General features: G+C 45.9%; 1 protein-coding gene and 1 pseudogene across 16 annotated transcripts in view; one reads left to right on the forward strand and one right to left on the reverse strand.

Annotated features, from left to right (window-relative positions):
- Nucleotides 1–15,719, reverse strand: part of LOC111175295 (uncharacterized) — a 127,842-nt gene extending 112,123 nt beyond the window's left edge. For 4 of the 16 annotated variants that reach the window (XM_089899601.1, XM_089899600.1, XM_089899598.1 and 1 more), the window contains exon 1: nucleotides 13,424–15,719. The gene's annotated coding sequence lies outside the window, so the exon portion shown is untranslated. The other 12 variants (XR_016388702.1, XM_089899594.1, XM_089899595.1 and 9 more) reach the window with 7 other exon arrangements.
- Nucleotides 11,405–13,414, forward strand: LOC149746866 (uncharacterized; annotated as a pseudogene).
- Nucleotides 15,720–18,239: the final 2,520 nt, after the last annotated feature.

Here is an 18,239-nt window from a genome sequence, read left to right on the forward strand (position 1 = left end):
TTACCAGATGAAGAAGCTTAAAAATGTTGGCCTTGTAGTCTATTTCTAGGAATTCATCCTAATTTAGGAAATAATCTGAAATGCTAAAGTAGATTTATGCATAAAAAGTTCATAGCAACATTATTTATAAGAAAGTAAGGAAAATAGCTTAAATGACCACTTAAGGAAACACTACTCCACACAAGGATCATTAATGCAGCCACTGAAAATGTTTTTAAAGAGTTTTAAATAACTTGAGGAAACATTTCTGATAAATTGTTATGAAAAACAGTGTGCTCAAGCAAACAGTTTAAACTTCATAAGCTTAAAAAACTGCGTGGAAATATGTCAACCAATAGTCAGTTAACTCTAAATAAAGGAATTATTGGTTGTTTTTTTCTTGCTGTCTCTTTAAAAAGTATTTTTTCTTTATTTTATTTAAACATATTTTCAAATTTTTCTTCACTTGTACTACTTTTATAATCAGAAAAAGAAACCCATTACTTGGCATAGATATGTGTTTATGTCCCAATGATGTGTTTTCAGTATCATCACGAGTATAAATATTGTTGCCCAAAAGAAAAGTTTGATATTGATTTAAATCCAAACAATGGAGTTTCCAAAACAAACACTGGTACATATCCTATAACTTGTAAAATTATAGTGGTTTAATATAATTTATTAATTATTTCGACATAGCAGGCTCTTAGTATGTTCGTTGATGATGAGATGGTTAGAGAAGGGATACTCAATTAATTTACCAAGTTCCTTGAATCTGTCAGTTAGCAACTCTCCCACCAAGAGATTAATGATATAGTCCTATGTTAAAAAGTTGTCCATAAAAATCTCCCTTAGTTTGTGTGGTGCACTTTTGCAAACTATTATTTTGTACTTCAAAAAGAACAGTGTCTTAAGTGCTAATTTTTTACAGACACAAAAGGGAGAAAAATTGATTCTTACCTTGTTTATGTTGGCCAGCTATGAGCTTCAAGTAAGATTCTGTGATCTGTAAACCACCAGTAAAAAAGGTTTCTTGTGGAAATAACTGGCAACAATACTTACCTTGTAAGGTTGTTATGTTTTAGAAATCATGTATGTAAAGTACCCAGCATAGTACATGGCACCTAGGCATTCAGTAAATGGTGGCTGTTATAATAATACAATATATAATATTACTATGACATTATCTGTTATATATATAGGTTGAGTTGAAAAAATATGAAGTGCAGTCTATTTAAAAACATTATTCTACACTTTCAGATAAAAATGGGGAGTGAAGGCTGATCACAAAATTTTCCTGCCCCAATACTTTACAAAATAGTTTGCGCGAAAAAAAGAACAGTAAAAACTCCTTTAAAAACCTTACCAGGGACTTCCCCGGTGGCGCAGTGGTTAGGAATCTGCCTGCCAATGCAGGGGACACAGGTTTCAGCCCTGGTCCGGGAAGATCCCACACTGCGGAACAACTAAGCCTGCGGAACTACTGAGCCTGTGCTCTGGAGCCCGCGAGCCACAACTGCTGAGCCTGAGCGCCACACTACTGAGGCCCGTGCGCCTAGAGCCCGTGCTCCGCAACAAGAGAAGCCACCGCAATGAGAAGCTTGCGCACCGCAACAAAGAGTACCCCCTGCTCGCAGTAACGAGAGAAAGCCCGCGCACAGCAACAAAGACCCAAGGCAGCCAAAAATAAATAAATAAATTTATAAAAAAATTACCAGAAGCAGCGAGAAAAAAGAAAAGTCTGCAACCTAAGCCAATGAAGACCAAAATAATACTATTATTCCAAAATAAATAAATAAATAAATTTGGATCAGCAAGAAATGAAATAAGCATGGCTGGAAATCAAATTCTCACCAAAAGAAAAGACTGGTAATCCCAGCACATTCCCTAGTCAATTCATCAATCTGATTATGCCTTGTCTCCTCTCTCCTAAATCTCCCACATTTCCCTGCTCCTCACTTTGAACATTTTATTGATAAATAGAAGCTATCACAAGAGAATCTCCTTTTCCCCACGTTATACCTATCAACCTGACTTAATCTGTACTCTTCCTTTATAAAGGGTCAACTCTCCCTGCTCTTATCTAAGGCAAGCCCCTCTACTTGTACCCTGGATCCCATCTTGTATAGTCAAGGATTGTGCTCCTGTGATTACCCCCTCCATTTCCTGCATCCTCAGTTTCTCTCTCTTTACTGGATTATTCCAATCAGTAAACATACTGTAGTATTTCCTTCTAAAAATACCATCACCCTAGACCTCATATCCTCCTCCACTTACTTGGTGAGTAGGAGCCCATTTTTTCTGCTCCCTTTTATAACAAACTTTTTTTTGCGGTACGCGGGCCTCTCACTGTTGTGGCCTCTCCTGTTGCGGAGCGCAGGCTCCGGACGCGCAGGCTCAGCGGCCATGGCTCACGGGCCCAGCCGCTCCGCGGCATGTGGGATCTTCCCGGACCGGGGCACGAACCCATGTCCCCTGCATCGGCAGGCGGACTCTCAACCACTGCGCCACCAGGGAAGCCCCTATAACAAACTTTTAAAAGGTTGTCTGTACTTGGCAGTTTCTACTTCCTCACCATACATCATCTCTTTAGTCCATTCCAATTAGGATTATTGTCTCCATAGCTCCACCTAAACTGCTCTTGTTGAGATCATCAGTTACCTTCTTGCCAGATCATTTTCCTTTTCCCAAATGTTTGGGACTCCCAGGCATATTCCTCACCCTTTATTTTCTTCAGCATAATATTAATTTCCCCCTCAGTCATCTTATCCAATTTTTCTGATTTTAAATATTGTCTGTGTTCTTAGGACTCCTGAAATTTGTATTCTATCCCTAATACCTTTGTCGAGCTCCGAACCCATATCTACCAACTCCACTCAGATGTCTAATAAGGACTGCAAAGTTAACTCATTCAAAACAAACATATTAGTTTTCTTCTCCCTCTCAATTTACTTCTCCCCATGTTTCCCCCATGTCAACAAGTGGCATTATTTTCATCCAGTTGCTCAAGACAAAAACCTAGAAGTCATCCTTAATTCCTCTTTGTGCCAGTTATTAGGCTGTTATCTCTTAGCAATAAACCATTCCATACTCTGTGATGCTGGGACTGGGACTCTGCAAGCTACATTTCTATACTTTGCCAGCTGAATCCTTGCTACAGTCAGTAAGCAACATTAGAAAAAAAAAGACTAAAAGTCAGGAAGAGGGAAAAAGAACTTGCTCCTCCTTGTTGGCTTTCTGCACCTGCCAGCATTGCCCCAGTTATGGACCTTCACCCTCACAGCAGCAGTTAGCCCCAAATTTCAACTATTTTCCACTTTCCTAGAACCAGCCCCAGCATACCTCTCAGAGGCACCAGCTGCCAGTGGGCAGCACCCCCTGCCCCAGGTCAGGGTTCCAACTCTGCTGGGTCTCCCCTCCTAGCCCCGGGGTTCTAGTAACTTCAGGTCTTCCCAGGTTTATCCAGGACTAGGTTAGTTCCTGAAGTTATTATATTATCTCAGTGCTCCCCTTTTCCTTTTTCAGTTAGACAACACCTGTCTGACCAATTCTTTATACTCAATTTATTGCTGTTGAAATACTTAGCAGCAGCCAGAGTGACTCCTCTAAAGCATATGTCATCTCCTTGCTCCTCATCACAGTTGGAACAAAATTCAGCCTCCTCTTTCGGGCCTTCAGCCCCTTTTGTGACCCGGCCTATCCAACTTTCTAGTCTCACCTCTTACCAGTTTCTGATTACTCATTCAGCTCTAATCATTCTGTCTTGAACACACCACTTTTCCACTGCAGGGCCTTTGTGCTTGCTCTTCTCTACATCTGGATTGCCCAGGTCTTTGCCTGTCTCACAGCCTCGTTCCATTCACATTTATTCTCAAATGTCATCTCGGAGAGGCCTACTCTCACTGCATTATTTAAAATGCACAATTCCCCCCCACCTCCATTTCCTTACCTGGGTTTCTTATTCTCACTACCTGACTTTGTTATGGTATTTCTCCCTCCCCTATTCTCAAGTAAAAAGCTTCATAGCTTCACATAAAGGAAGGGATGTGATCTTATTTATCCCTGGTGCTGGCACTCAATAAATTCCAGTTGACAATTGAATTTAATAAGTGAATGCAGAAGAAAAGTGGACCAAAGTAATTGCAAACAAGGTAATATGCAAGTGAGACAAAGACAACATGATATAGCCTAATTCAACTCCCTGAGTACATAATGCAACAAATGAATCAGAAAAAGCACTTAAAGATGTAACAGAAGAGAATTTCCACAAAATCATGAAAGAACTGAATCTGCAGAATAAAATGTTCAAAGAAAAATGGACATATACTATTCATATCAAGGCATATACTGGTTAAGCTATTAGCCATGAAGAATGAAGGAAAAAATTCAGACCTCCAGGCCGAAAACTAACTTATCAGAGGGCGGAAATCATGCTGGCCTTAGACTTCCTCTAAGCAATATTCAAAGCCAGAAAACAAAGGAAAAATGTTTGCAGTCTTAAGGCAAAGCCAGCATGACCCCAAACTATGATATCTAAGTAAGTGACATTCAGAAATTGATGAAAAAGGCAAACATAACATCCACGAATCCATGTTAAAAAAAAAAAAAAAACTACTTAGGAGCAGATAGCTAAGTGATGAATCAAAATTAATAAGTAGGAATTGAGAACTGAGGTGTGTTGTGACCACTGGATTTTAAAATAGAGATCAAGACCAAATGACCAAAGGAATTAAGGTTACAAAACAGGAACATTAAAACCTTCACTTTAAAAAATAATGACATAAATAAAAATATATCTTTTTCATGGCAGAGTCAACTTGCATTTCTAAATTGGAAACATACAGATAAAAAAATCTCCAAACTCTTAATTTTTTAAACTTTGGATATTTTAGGACATAAGATCTCTTGTGGCAAAGAAACATTTTTCTAGAGTTCAGCAATTCCTTCAGCTTATCTTACTACTACCAAATTCAAATAATTTTAACACTTTAAAATTTTTTAAAGTATGCACATTCTCATCTTAAATAAGATTAACTTATTTGTATAAGTGCATAGAAATATGCCTACCACGATGGTCACTTAATATTGATGGTAAAATCTGGGATCTGAGGAGATTTAAAAACCTTCCTGTAACTTTCTATATTGTTTGAATTATTTATAAATGAACATGTATTGTTTTTATGAAACCAATAAAAACACTATCCTTAAAATACTATTATATATAACAGTGTGAATATACTTAATACTACTGAACTGTACGTTTTAAAATTATTAAGATGGCAAAGGGCTTCCCTGGTGGCGCAGTGGTTGAGAGTCCGCCTGCCGATGCAGGGGACACGGGTTCGTGCCCCGGTCCGGGAAGATCCCACATGCCGCGGAGCGGCTGGGCCCGTGAGCCATGGCCGCTGAGCCTGCGCGTCCGGAGCCTGTGCTCCACAGCGGGAGAGGCCACAACAGTGAGAGGCCCGCGTACGGCAAAAAAAAAAAAAAAAAAAAAAAAGATGGTAAAGTTTGTTATGTGTTTTTTTACCACAATTAAAAATAAAAAATACTATTATAAAAGTTATGATATAGGTCCAGCCATTATGGCTTTACAGATGGATTTTGACTATCCCAAATTCTCCTCAAATCAATTTTTTCCACCAAAGATTACCCCTCAAATTATACCCTTCACATAATACTCTATACTTGCTTATACTTTATCTAATTTAATTTTAGAAACAGAGACCATTCACTGGCAGACATTGTTATAAGTATGCAAAATGAAAAGATGCATGTAAAAAGTAACTAATATGTTGTATTACTCTATTAAATATCTTAGTGTTATGAAAATGTAAATATATGTCATTTGATTTACATATTTTGGTGGAAATCTTTTAATGATTTTTCTTCTGATTGTTAAAATATGTGCCCATTTTAGAAAATATGAAAGAGAAGGTAAAAACCACCATAATTACATAATATATTTTGGTATATTTTTTCTCCCAACCCTTGAGGAGAAATAGTTTTATAACCTAAAAGATTTATCTGTACATTAAATTAAATATTAGTGTTTCTCTGTGGCATTAAGTATTTTTAGTGGTTGCAAAAATTCCATTAGATTGATGTACCATGGTTTATTTAATCACTCCTTTACTACTGAATATTCAGATTGTCTCCTCTCTATAGGTGCTGTAATGATCATATATAAATCTTTGACTTCATATCTAATTTTTTAGGATTGGTTCCTGGAAGTGGAACTACTATTATCAAAGATTTGGACACTTTTGACTCCAGAAAAGTAATATAGTAATAGATGAGTTTGTAAATTTCATTGCATTCTTAGCAACACTACCTGTTAGCACTTCTTTTCTTTTTTTCTTTTTTTAACATCTCTATTGGAGTATAATTGCTTTACAGTGTTGTGTTTCTGCTGTATAACAGAGTGAACCAGCTGTATTTATACATATATTCCCACGTCCCCTCCCTCTTGCGTCTCCCTCCCACCCTCCCTATTCCACCCCTCTAGGTCGTCACGAAGCACTGAGCTGATCTCCCTGTTCTATGTGGCTGCTTCCCACTAGCTATCTATTTTACATTTGGTAGTATATACATGTCAATGTTACTCTCTCACTTCATCCCAGCTTACCCTTCCCCCTCCCCATGTCCTCAAGTCCATTCTCTACATCTGAGTCTTTATTTCTGTCCTGCCCACAGGTTCTTCAGAACCACTTTTATTTTTCAGATTCCATATATATGGGTTAGCATACGGTATTTGTTTTTCTCTTTCTGACTTACTTCACTCTTTATGACAGACTCTACATCCATCCACCTCACTACAAATAACTCAATTTCGGTTCTTCTTATGGCTAATATTCCATTGTATATACGTGCCACATCTTCTTTATCCATTCATCTGTCGATGGACACTTAGGTTGTTTCCATGTCCTGGCTATTATAAATAGTGCTGCAATGAACATTGTGGTACATGACTGTTTTTGAATTATGGTTTTCTCAGGGTATGTGCCCAGTAGTGGGATTGCTCGGTCGTATGGTAGTTCTATTTTTAGTTTTTTAAGGAACCTCCATACTGTTCTCCATAGTGGCTGTATCAATTTACATTCCCACCAACAGTGCAAGAGGGTTGCCTTTTCTCCTCCACACTCTCTCCAGCATTCATTGTTTCTGGATTTTTTGATGATGGCCATTCTGACTGGTGTGAGGTGATACGTCATTGTAGTTTTGATTTGCATTTCTCTAGTGATTAGTGATGTTGAGCATCCTTTCATGTTAGCACTTATTTTCAATCTCTGTCAATCTGATGGGAAGACTCTTTCTGTAATTTAGTTTGATAAAGTTGCATTTTTGCTGATCCACTCAATAACTTTACTATTTCAAGGACTTATAATTCTTTGTCTTCTCCATGATGCTTAACAGAGCCTTGCTAAGATACAGAAGAAATGTATTTTTTTATTGGCTTTGGCAGCATTTCTTTTAAAGTACATTATATCTTGAACACATAGAAAGGTGAAGAAAGATAACATCAAAAAGGATCCAAATTATTTTACTTAATAAAAAGTAAGATTGTATTCAATTCTTAATGTAGTCATAGAGCATTATTACTATCAGCCAGCAATATCATATTTTATTTATTGAAATCATATTGAATTTATTGCTTAATGTGCCATTTTTACTACAGCACTTTTCAAAATGCTTCAAAATGCTTAGTCTATAAGGTTAAGAAAAACATTCACTAGATAACTACTTTGAAATAATTTCCTCAACTCTGCCTTCATTCAAGAGGCCTAAAAACAGACTGGCCCACTTCCAACTTTCATGTTATCTTTGCCATGAAGTCATTCTATAGATAGGTTAATAAGCATTCTGGCATACAAAAAAATAGTTTCTGTAAAACTATATTGCATAGTTTGGCTGGGGTTGTTCCTCCTTCAGAACTGCATTACATAATTTTAAAGTGTTTACTTAAGCTCCTTTGGGCTGCCTCCATGGTAGCTATGAAGTGACTGAGAATTAGGAACAGTTTGGGGCCTGATAACAAAGTCTATTAGTTTAATGTGAACACTTTGTCAATTTTTTTTTTATCACTGCCATATAAGGAACTTTAAAAACAAGGATATTAATTCATTTTATTTTTTTAAAAAGTTTGCTACTTCAAAAATCATTAAGAAATACACACACACACACAAAAGGTTCATAAATGTACATTTGCTCATTACCTAAATGTACTTATTTTAAAACCCGTACTCCATAGCCTGAATTCACAGTGTGATTTTGACTTATAAATAATTATGCAAAATTACCAAAATGTATAGAGCACAGCCTTTAGGAGAGTATGAATTATTAAAATGGCCTAAGCACTATTTCTATCTGTAAGTCATGAAGTTTTCTATGAGAACATCAAAGATATATAAATTATAATAATATCAGCTTTGGGAGAATTTTAAAAGATACTAGGTTATAAGATGATTTTATCTTGATTACACAGAGAAAGGGAGTATCTTCAGTTCCTTAGAGAGAGAACTCTTGAGCTCCTTTACCAACTAAATAAGAATGTGTCATGCAATGTGCGTTGTACAAGTGGGAGAAGAGTCATTCAGATTTTGTATGTTAATCAAGTGTTATATCACCTCAAGGAAACATGCAAATTCTTATAAAATACCTAAAATCTCAACCATCACTTTAGAATTACTGAGTTTTATGAACCAACAAGCCCAAGTAAAGTCAAGATCCTGACATTTGGGATTTCCCTGGTGGCGCAGTGGTTAAGAATCTGCCTGCCAATGCAGGGGACACAGGTTCGAGCCCTGGTCTGGGAAGATCCCACGTGCTGCAGAGCAACTAAGCCTGTGCGCCACAACTACTGAGCCTGTGCTCTAGAGCCTACGAGCCACAACTACTGAGCCCACGTGCTGCAACTACTGAAGCCCACGCTCCTAGAGCCCATGCACCGCAATGAGAAGCCACCACGATGAGAAACCCGCGTGCCGCAACGAAGAGTAGCCCCCACTCACCGCAAATAGAGAAAGCCCGCGCGCAGCAACAAAGACCCAACACAGCCCCCCAAAAAAAAGATCCCGACATCTAAAAACATGTAACCCTTTAAATGTCATTTTATTTTAATTATGTAACATGAGTTTATTATAAAATTACTTATAGGAATAATCTCGATAGCATTTTGTTTTTTAACTTTGAAGTCATTGATGGCCTTGCCAATGATCTAGTGAGGTCCAAAGTCAGGGACAATTCAAGGAGGGAATGGAAAAACTTTTAGGACCTGATTATCTCCTTGAAGCTGCAGCCACTGTGCATGTCCTAGCTTGGGAGAGAGAGAAGTGTCTGTGTACAGGAGGCCTGACCTGGAGGGGAGGGGATGGTCATGGGGGAGAAAAATGGGGGACAATTATGAGACTGCCCATTCAGATTGGCTCTCGACTTGCTTTGCTGTAATGATGAAATGTTTGGGTTTTTATATTTCATTCTAATATCAAAAAGAGGATATTTATTTGGTTTCTTATGTTTAAACATTTTTCATATACAATATATTTATACATCTATTTATCTTAAGTTAATATGTGTGGTGATTTTAAACACGTTGCCAATTCTCTTCCCATTAAAAGGTAGAGTCTGATTCTCCTGTCTAGAATTGGTATGGCATTAGTTATTTGCCTCTAGCGAACAGAATGTGGATAGGATGCTCCAGACTTCTATGCTTAGGTCATAAGTGATACAGTTTCACCTGGCTCTCAGTCTTGGGACCCTTGGAGCCCAGAGCCCTGTTGTGAGGAAGCCCACGCCACAAGGAGAGGCCATGTGCAGGTGTTCTGGCTGAAAGTCGTAGCTAAGGTGCCAGCCATACATGAGTACGGATTGCTAGGTGTGGAAGTGAACACGCCTTCGGGTGATGCAAGCCTTCAGCCTATGAGCTGCCCCAGCTGACTCCCAGTGGACCGGAAACAAGCTGTCTGCAGAGCCCTACCCATACTGCATATTCATGAGCAAGTAATGTGTTTTAAACAACTGAGTTTTGGGGGTGGTTTGTTTTGTATTTGAGTCCCTGCTTCCATTAAATCTCTAGCTCAGGTTAGCTGTAACAACTAGGAACACTTTCCCTCCACTTTTCCTTGTTTCCCTAGCCAGACTGAGATCTTAGCACCTCCAGGTACTAATTGTGGATGATTAAGTGTGGTTTTGAAGTGCTGTTAGGAACAAAACCCACCATTATGGGGACCCATTCTAGCCAAAGTCCTTTTCCTTGAAGGCTTAGTGGTTGAGCTGGGGAAAAAGAAAGCTTGACGCCCTTCATCTCTCCTTTTCTTCTTCACTAGGTATCCCTGGTTTTAAAAAAGAGGAGAAAGCAAGATTTAATCTTCTCCTGCCCTCATCTCCCTTCTGAATTCAAATCTTTGGAAAGGTGCTTTCTTTTTCACTGAAAAGGTACACAGCCTTTTCAGTCTTATAAAGGGACCAAACCAGCCACAGCTTTTTATTCCTTATGAAGGAAGCAAAACAGAGTTCCTCCTCCTGAACCCGAGGCCCACGTCTCCTCCCTCCCCAGACCAGAATGGGGATGGATCCCTTGTTCTGGCCCCACCAGCCAGTCACTTTCCCATCCCACCAACTCTTTCAAATTACCTTTCTTGAACCCCTCTTCTCTCTATCCCCACTGCCACTAGGTACACAGCAGTGGTTCTAGTTGATCCTTACTTAGATCACAGGATATTTTATTTTCCATCTTCCAGTCTCCAGGACCGCAACTGGTGTAATCTTTTCAAGGACCTGTAATCTTTTCATACCTGACCATGCATTTCCATTAAAAAAAAAAATCCTTTCTTGGTTCTCCCTTTCCTGCAGGTTTCAATCCGGAGGCCCAATAGTCATTTACTCACAAAGCAGCGTAAACCCTTGAAATTGTATGCAAAATTGTAATAGAAGTCTATAGGTGCATTTTTTTTTTTCCTGGAGAGAGACCAGATTGCTTTCCGTAGGTCTCAAAAGGGTATGTGTTCCCCCAAAAGATAAAGACCTGTAGGTCTCAGGCTAAAGTCCAAACTCCCCAGCATGGACTACATGGGTGTGACCTGGCCATTCTTCCAGCCTCCTTTCTTTCCCTTCTCTTTACCCCTTTCACATCCCACCCATTCTTACTTGGCTGTAGTTGTTCACTACAGGCCTTTGTACATGCTGCTTTGCTTGCTCAGCTTGGGGAAATCCTTTCCTTTCCTCTCTGCTTAGCTGGTCTAACTTTTGCCCATCCAGGAAACTGCCTTCTTTCTTTTAAGAAGCACCTCAGACCATGCTACCTACAGAAAGTTGTGCAGGCTAAGCAAGCTGGGTGTGAACTCTTCCCTCCCTGAATCCAGCCTAGCAATTGCTCTTTCTTTTAGCATCTACCTCCTGGATTTACAAACTGGGGTGGGGGGTGGGAGAAAAGAAGATAAAACGTAAAGTAAAACCTGTAAAACAAGCAGTGACTAATAATTGTGCAGCACTTATACAGAAGAAGAACCCCAGGCTGTAGTGTACATTTTTGTAGTGCTTTCTTGGGAGGGTGAGATTGGGTAGTAAATGTGTAGTTTATAGTTCCCTCAGAGTGTTAATTATGAATACAACACACACCTTCCTGTTAGAGAATATCCTATATGAATTTTCAACATCATCCAGTTTTCCTTTATTTTATGCCCAGCCAACAAATGGTGTTATGTATTTAACAAATACTGAAATTAATAAACAACATAGTTCTGATATTCTGCCATCTACTAGGACTGCTGGGTCATTAATCTGAATTATTTCTCCTTGGTTCACGCACCACCACCCAAAAAAGACGGTCTAACAACATGATGTGTCCTTAAAATTCTCCATCTACCCAGGAAGATGTTCCAACTTTTTGAGATAAACCGTGTACTAAGTCTGCTCGTGAGACCTGCTTTGTCTTACAGCACAGGCTTTAAGTCAACCCCTTACTCTTTCAAAAAGTTAAGTCTTTTAATTGTTTCCTCGAAACAGAGCTCTTTGCCCTTCTTGGGCGGACGGATCTCAACGAAGTGTATTTCCCTGCTACTAACGCATAAACTTATAAATAGCGCTTACCGCGCTGAGTCACCAAAACCCGGAGTTTCCCCAAATAGCTTATAACGACTGCTGGAATCGAGTCCTCCAGAGCGGTGACAGGCTCCTATCACACACCCGCGAGGCTGGACCCTAGGCGGGTCCCCAACCACCCAGCTCCCGGAGAACGCGGGCAAAGCCACCTATTCCCAGCCAGGAGTTGAGTGTCGGACCTTTTGAGCGCGGATGGCGCTCTCGGGACGCGGCCGGACTTGGCCTTGACCGCTCAGGGACCGTCTCCGCCCCCTCCCGAGCTGGGAGCCGCAGGGGGCCGGCACAGGCCTCCGCCCTACGCCGCCTGCTCACACAATGGGGCGCGTCGGGAGAGGACGGCCTCGGCACCCGCTCTGGTCCCAGGCCCGGGACTATGGGCAGCTGGGGAAGCAGCCAGGAGCTAGGGCGATAACGAAAACCCCCGTCTCCCCTCTGCCCACTCCCACACTTCGAAATGGCTGCGGCCGCTGTTTTGGGGGCTGGGGGAGTAGGGCTGGGGGAGGGAGCGGAAGTGCCACCCCCTGCAGTCAGGGGATAGTGACGTCACCCCTACTGTCGGCCTGTAGCGGGGGCGTCTGCCCGTCACGTGACCCCAGCCCCCCCACTCGCAGCTGAATCCCGCGCGCGCGCGCGCTCCCTCCCCCAACCCCTTCTCCCCAACTTTCGCCCTCCCCGCTCCAGCAAGGCTGTCAACAGCGCCAGCTCCGCCCCCTCCCCCGCGCCCAGTGTAACCGCCACGGCGGCGCGGCGGGCGCTCGCGCTCAGGTCAGGGCTCCTGGAGGAGAGCATGCCTTATGTCCTCACCTAGCCCCCAGTTGACGGCGCGCTGGGTGCGTGGGCACCGGAGCCAGGGTGTGCGGTGGCGTGCGGCGACAGCGCTTCTCCGTTCAGCCCTCCCACAGCAACCGCAGGACGAGGTGGAGACGCCAGGTCCGAGCTCAGAGGGGGCGAGTTGTGCTCAGCAGCCTCCAGGTCCTGGCACGTCTCCGCTGGGGGTCGGCCCCCAGGCGGGAGCGGCAGCAGGGAGCCAGCCGTCGACCCCCTGCCCGGCGGCGCGCGCCTCCGCGGCGCTCCCGCCTCCACTCTCCCTGCCGCCTGGGCGGCGCACGCTACTCCTGGCTTCCTCGCGGGCCGCGGCGCGGCCACGGGCTGTACGACGAGGGGCAGGCGCGGACCATCTCCTTGAGCCCCCTCGGTCACCCCGCCGTGCACTGCTGGGGTTCCAGATTGGGTGGCTGTCACTGCTGCGCCTCGTTCCATTTTTTCCCCCCTCAATTCTCTTCTAAGTAGAGGCTTGGGGGAGGGAAAAGAAAACCCAGTGTAGAAAGGGGCGGTGCGGACTGACCTGTCAACGGCGGAGGAGGAAGACCCCCGGTCGGGGCGAGCTCTCGAGCCCGCGCAGGGACCGGAGCCCTGGGTTCGCGCGGAGCGGCGCGGCGCGGCGGGCAGCAGCTGTGCCTCAGCCAGGTGTCCCCTCTCGGCGGGGCCCGCGCTGCCGCGCCCGCCTCCTCCCCTGGCGCCGCGCTCCCCGCCCCATCGCCAGGGACCAGGGAACCCCCCAGCTCGATTTTTTGTGCAGTTTCAGCAAAGCTCCGAGGAAGTTGGTCCTTTTGTTCCACTATTTATAGATTGCGTCAACATTGCGAAAAGGAGAAGGCGGAGCGGTGGCCCCTCCCCCTCCCCCTCCCTCCGCCGGCTCCTGGGAGAGAAAAGCCCCAGCACACGACCTAAGTACACAGCGCGCCAGCCGCCCGCCCGCCTCCGGCCTCCTGCTCGCCGCTTCCCCCTCCTCCCTGCCCGGGCCAGAGCGCTGCCAACCCCGTCACGTGCCCGCCCGGGAAAACCAGCTCCCCGGGGCTCCGCGCCGCCCGCCAGGCTCCGTGGCGGCGGCGGCGGCGGCGGCTGCCTCGCTCAGCTGTGCGCCCAGCTCGTGGGCTCCGGCCGTGGCCCAAGCGTCGCGCACAGCGTGGGCACCCGCACCCTAGTCACTCGGAGGGGGAGAGCCGGGGTCCGCGACTCTTGGATGTGCTCATAAGCCTTCCGTGCTTCCGCCCTCCTCCCCCACCCCGCCCAGTCTCGGGAGCGCCACCGCCCCGGCGCGGAGTGTGCGCGCGTTCGGGCCTCGCTGGGAGACAGGGGCTGACTTGTCCTTCGCGCGTCCGCTTCCCCAGAAGCTGGGATGCCAGGCCCCCCCAGGCCCCCGCACGACTGGTTGTGGGCGGGGGACTGAGGGACGCCGGGGTGGCTGGCGGCAGCTCGAAGGCTGGCCGGCGGAGCGCGGGAAGTACGGTGCGGCAGTGCCGAGACGCGCGGAGACGCTTTCCCTCCTCCGCAGGTGCAGCGGGGCGTTGCGCGAGCTCACTTAACTGCTTCCCGGACATCTGCGGACCAAGGAGTTTGCAGGCCTGAGCTACAGTGGGGGTAATATAGTTTTTGAGGAGTTACTGGAAGTTAGATCTGTGACAACAACATTCGAACTTTTCTTTAAAACCTGATGACGAAATGATAGGCCCCGCCATACGCCCCGAAATGAAACTGAGCTCCCTTGCCGGCCTAAAGCCTCTGTTCCTGAGCTCGATGTAAACAAGGAGGGCGGTAAATACGAGAGGAAGGTCTTATTTTAACAAAACCAAGTGCAAGTAGCTGGTTTGAGTGTAATTTACCTTCGCAGCTTCCGGTCATTTCCCTAAGTGATTTATTTAGATCGCAGTTTAACTTTACAGAGTCGGAATAAAATAATTTAGCCCTTTAGATCACGGGTGGAGGAAAGCCCGGGCTGAGCTGGGACGAGTGCAGGAAACGCGTCGGACCTTTCCGGGCAGCTGGACAGTGTGGTAAACAGTCTGGAAGACTTACGTTTTTTTCTAAAGAGTTTGGAGAGACTTTTCCGTTGCACCCCTCCGCGTTCGGGCTCAAGTGCAGGCCGGGGGTGGGGGCGGGACTCTGCATGGGCCCTTACCCGGAGCTGTGCTTCCTGGCCCTGCACTGGGAGCGTGCAGTCCTAGGGGAGCTTTCGCACGGGCCACACGGGGCAGCAGCAAGCTTGCCTCTATTTGAGAAACCTTTCCAGGTTTGGCTTTTTTTTTTTTTTTTTTTAATAAAGGGGGAGACCTTAGGCCATGGGCTCATCGATGTAGGATACGTGTGCTTTGCTCGCCATAAAGAGGGAGGCGAGATGAAGAAAAGCGAGCCTGTGCAGTGGTTGCTGGGTTTCCAAAGCGCAGAGCTGAGTGGACCGGCAGCAAATGGGACTAGGCGTTAGTCCCCTCACACCTGATGGTGCTCAGGGCCTGGTGTGGGAGCCGGATCCCGGCTGTCGAGCCTTCTCTCTCGGTTTCCTTCCAGTTTAGTGAAAGGCCCCGGCCTCCTCTCTTCCCGCCTTTCTACCCTGCCTATTCTTCTGTATTTGAAAGGCACAGTCCCAAGAAGGCGAATTCGTTTCCGCGCCAATTTTGTTGCATCAATATCTACAAATCACGTTTCTTTGCGCGAAGAAAACAAGCCAGGGCCACCTGGTTTTTCTCGCCCCTGAAAGGGACAGGGGTACCCAGGCCTCAGCCTGAACCTTCCCCTCCCCCCGGCCCGCTTCGGACCGAACAGCGGTGTACCCATCACTTTGTCAGGAGACGCGCTTTTCACCCCTACTTTGTTCTTCTGCAGTCTTCCCAGCTGCGGAGAGAAGGGAGCGAAAGCAAAACGAAAGCACCCGGGGCGCATTAGTCGCGGCGGCTTCCCTGAGCGCGGCGGTGGGAGGCCAAGGTCTGGGGTCGGAAGGCAAGGGTGGGCGCGGGAGCTGCGTGGAAACCGGGTGGCGGGTGGTCCCCGCAGGGCCCCCGGGAGCTGCCGGGAGCTCCATCGCTCCTCCTCCCTTGGGAAAAGCCACCGCGTGTGAGAATATACCGGCCCCGAAGGAAAAGTTTGGTCTGGGTCTTGAGTTGAAATTCGAGTTTGATTGGGACCGTGCGGAGGGGTCGCAGAGGCAAAGGAGGGTGGCGCGGACACTAGCGTTGGCCCCCGGCGGATGATCCCGGGGAGAGGTCCGGGCGAGCGGGAGCGCAGCGAGGGCGCGCAGAGGCCGCCGGGGAGTGGAGGCCCACGGAATTGTTGCTCCACTGAGGTTGGATAAGCAGCCCGCTTCCCCGCAAAAACCAGAGTTCTACGCGGTATAAGGACTTAAGGGAACTTTGGTGACAACCTCCGTACCCGCCCGCCCTCGCGGTAGTCACTGCGGGGACAAAGGCGGCCTGCGCAGACTTGGACGAGGCGCGGCCCGTGTGGGCGGCCTTAGCGGCCGCAGACTTTTTCAGCTAAGAGAAGGATGAGTATCTTTATGAGGTGAAGGTAACCTCCACAACCACCCCTCAGGGGTGACAGCTATAGTCTGATCAGCTAAAAGGCGTCCTCGTTCCCCCACCTGCCCCCGCAATGAACAAACACTGGGAGATTGGCCTGCAAGATGCTCGCCCTGTCACTCCAGTACATTTGTGTAGCCAAACGCCCGAAAAGCCCCACCTTGCCCACATAAACAGCTAACTTTATTCCATTGCATGGTACCTTTCTTGTAGCAATAGCTGTGGGTTTTGGCAAGTGTTAAAAAATCATTTGATCCTAAATGAGTCGAATGTGGAAACATAGTTTTCTGTGCGAGTAGTTTGGGTTTGTGTTTTCTCTCACTGGCACCTAATGCACGGCGCAGCGCATAGCTGTTACACCTCTACCTGTGCAGGGGCGCTTTCGCAGCGCGCCCTTTCACTCTGTAAATAAGTAGACTTGGAATTATGTACACGTGTGCATTGTTTAGATATTGCATCTCTGGTTATTCATTTCACCGAAAGGACTCAAAAACGGCCATAATTTTAAAAGATGCAAAATTGAATTCTTTTAAGCGAATCTCGAGAAGGCAGTCTTGGTTTCCTGCTAATGTTATGCCGGTAACAGGCAGCAGCCAATCCCAGACTAATTTTGTTCGTTTTTATTCCTTCCCTCTTTACCACAACTGCAAATACCAGAAAGTTCTGTGAAAAACATGGCCCACTCCACCCAAATTTCTTTATACAATGATGAGAGGAGACCTGCAGGTGAAATAGACCCGTAGGCTATTACTTTTGGAAAGACTCTTCTATTTCTTTAAAAAAAAAAAAAAACTCAGCAAAAGCTATTTTTGACTCACTCAACAGACTGATTAAAATGCCTGCTTTCACCATGCTCGCCCTTTGGTTTCATATGTGGCCGCTGTTCTCACTTTCTTACAAGTTTTTCCTCTTGTAACTTATTTTCGTGAAACAGAGATTCCATCAGGTTATCTTGCTAAACTGGGCGTCTATAATTATGAAGTTGGTCTTTTCTCCTCCGCCCCACTTAAAAAGTACACACACGGCCTTGAAAGCCCGCAGTTGTCTTTATTTCGCACCCCTCCCCCTTTTCTTTTTATTTTAAATCTTCGCATTCTCAAATGATGCTTTGCCTGGGCTAGGTTCAGACTACAGCATCTAAAACGTTACCCGTCCGGGTAGTCCCTTAAGGCATCGAAAGCCCAACCTTGCGCAGGCCACTGGAACCCGCACCAGAAACCTTGATCTGGAGTCCAGTTTGGAAACACATCTGTACTTTTCGCAGTAAAATGGTAACTTGCCCAAGCGATGCATCTGGCTTTAGATTTTATGCGGAATATGATCTGGAAAAGGGAACGCCTGTTTCAGGCGCGGCAACGTGCCCCGCGCGGATCCCCGGGGGCTCCCTCCTGCTTAAGAGCGCGCGGGGCCTCGACCCGCAGGGCCTCAGCCAACCTCTGGGCGCCCTGGTTTGGGTTAACCCCACACTAGCTCTCTCCCTTCCCGGCCTCGCCTGGGGTCGCTCTCCGCGGCAGACGAAGCTTGTAGACGAGAGGAGAAAGTTGGAGACTGAAGATCAGATGTCCTTAAAGGGGCTGGGGAAAGGGAGAAGCTCTTCGCAGCTAGTGCCAAGAAACTCGGACACCCCGCGCTCGCCCCGAGGCGAAGAAAACTGTCCTGGGGGAGTACAAGTGTTCCCGAGACTTTGCCAAAGATTCGGGAGTCCGGAGGTAGTCTGTCCCCACCCGCGCCCACCACCGGGTTGTTTCAGAATCCCCTCTGGGCCGCCTTAGGTGAGGACCCGGGCGGGGTGGCGTGGGGGTGAGGTGA

The sequence above is a fragment of the Delphinapterus leucas genome, chromosome 18 (genome assembly GCF_059928025.1).
Source record: "Delphinapterus leucas isolate spDelLeu-1000000601 "Yukka" chromosome 18, BTC_Dleu_Yukka2, whole genome shotgun sequence".
Lineage (NCBI taxonomy): Eukaryota > Metazoa > Chordata > Mammalia > Artiodactyla > Monodontidae > Delphinapterus > Delphinapterus leucas.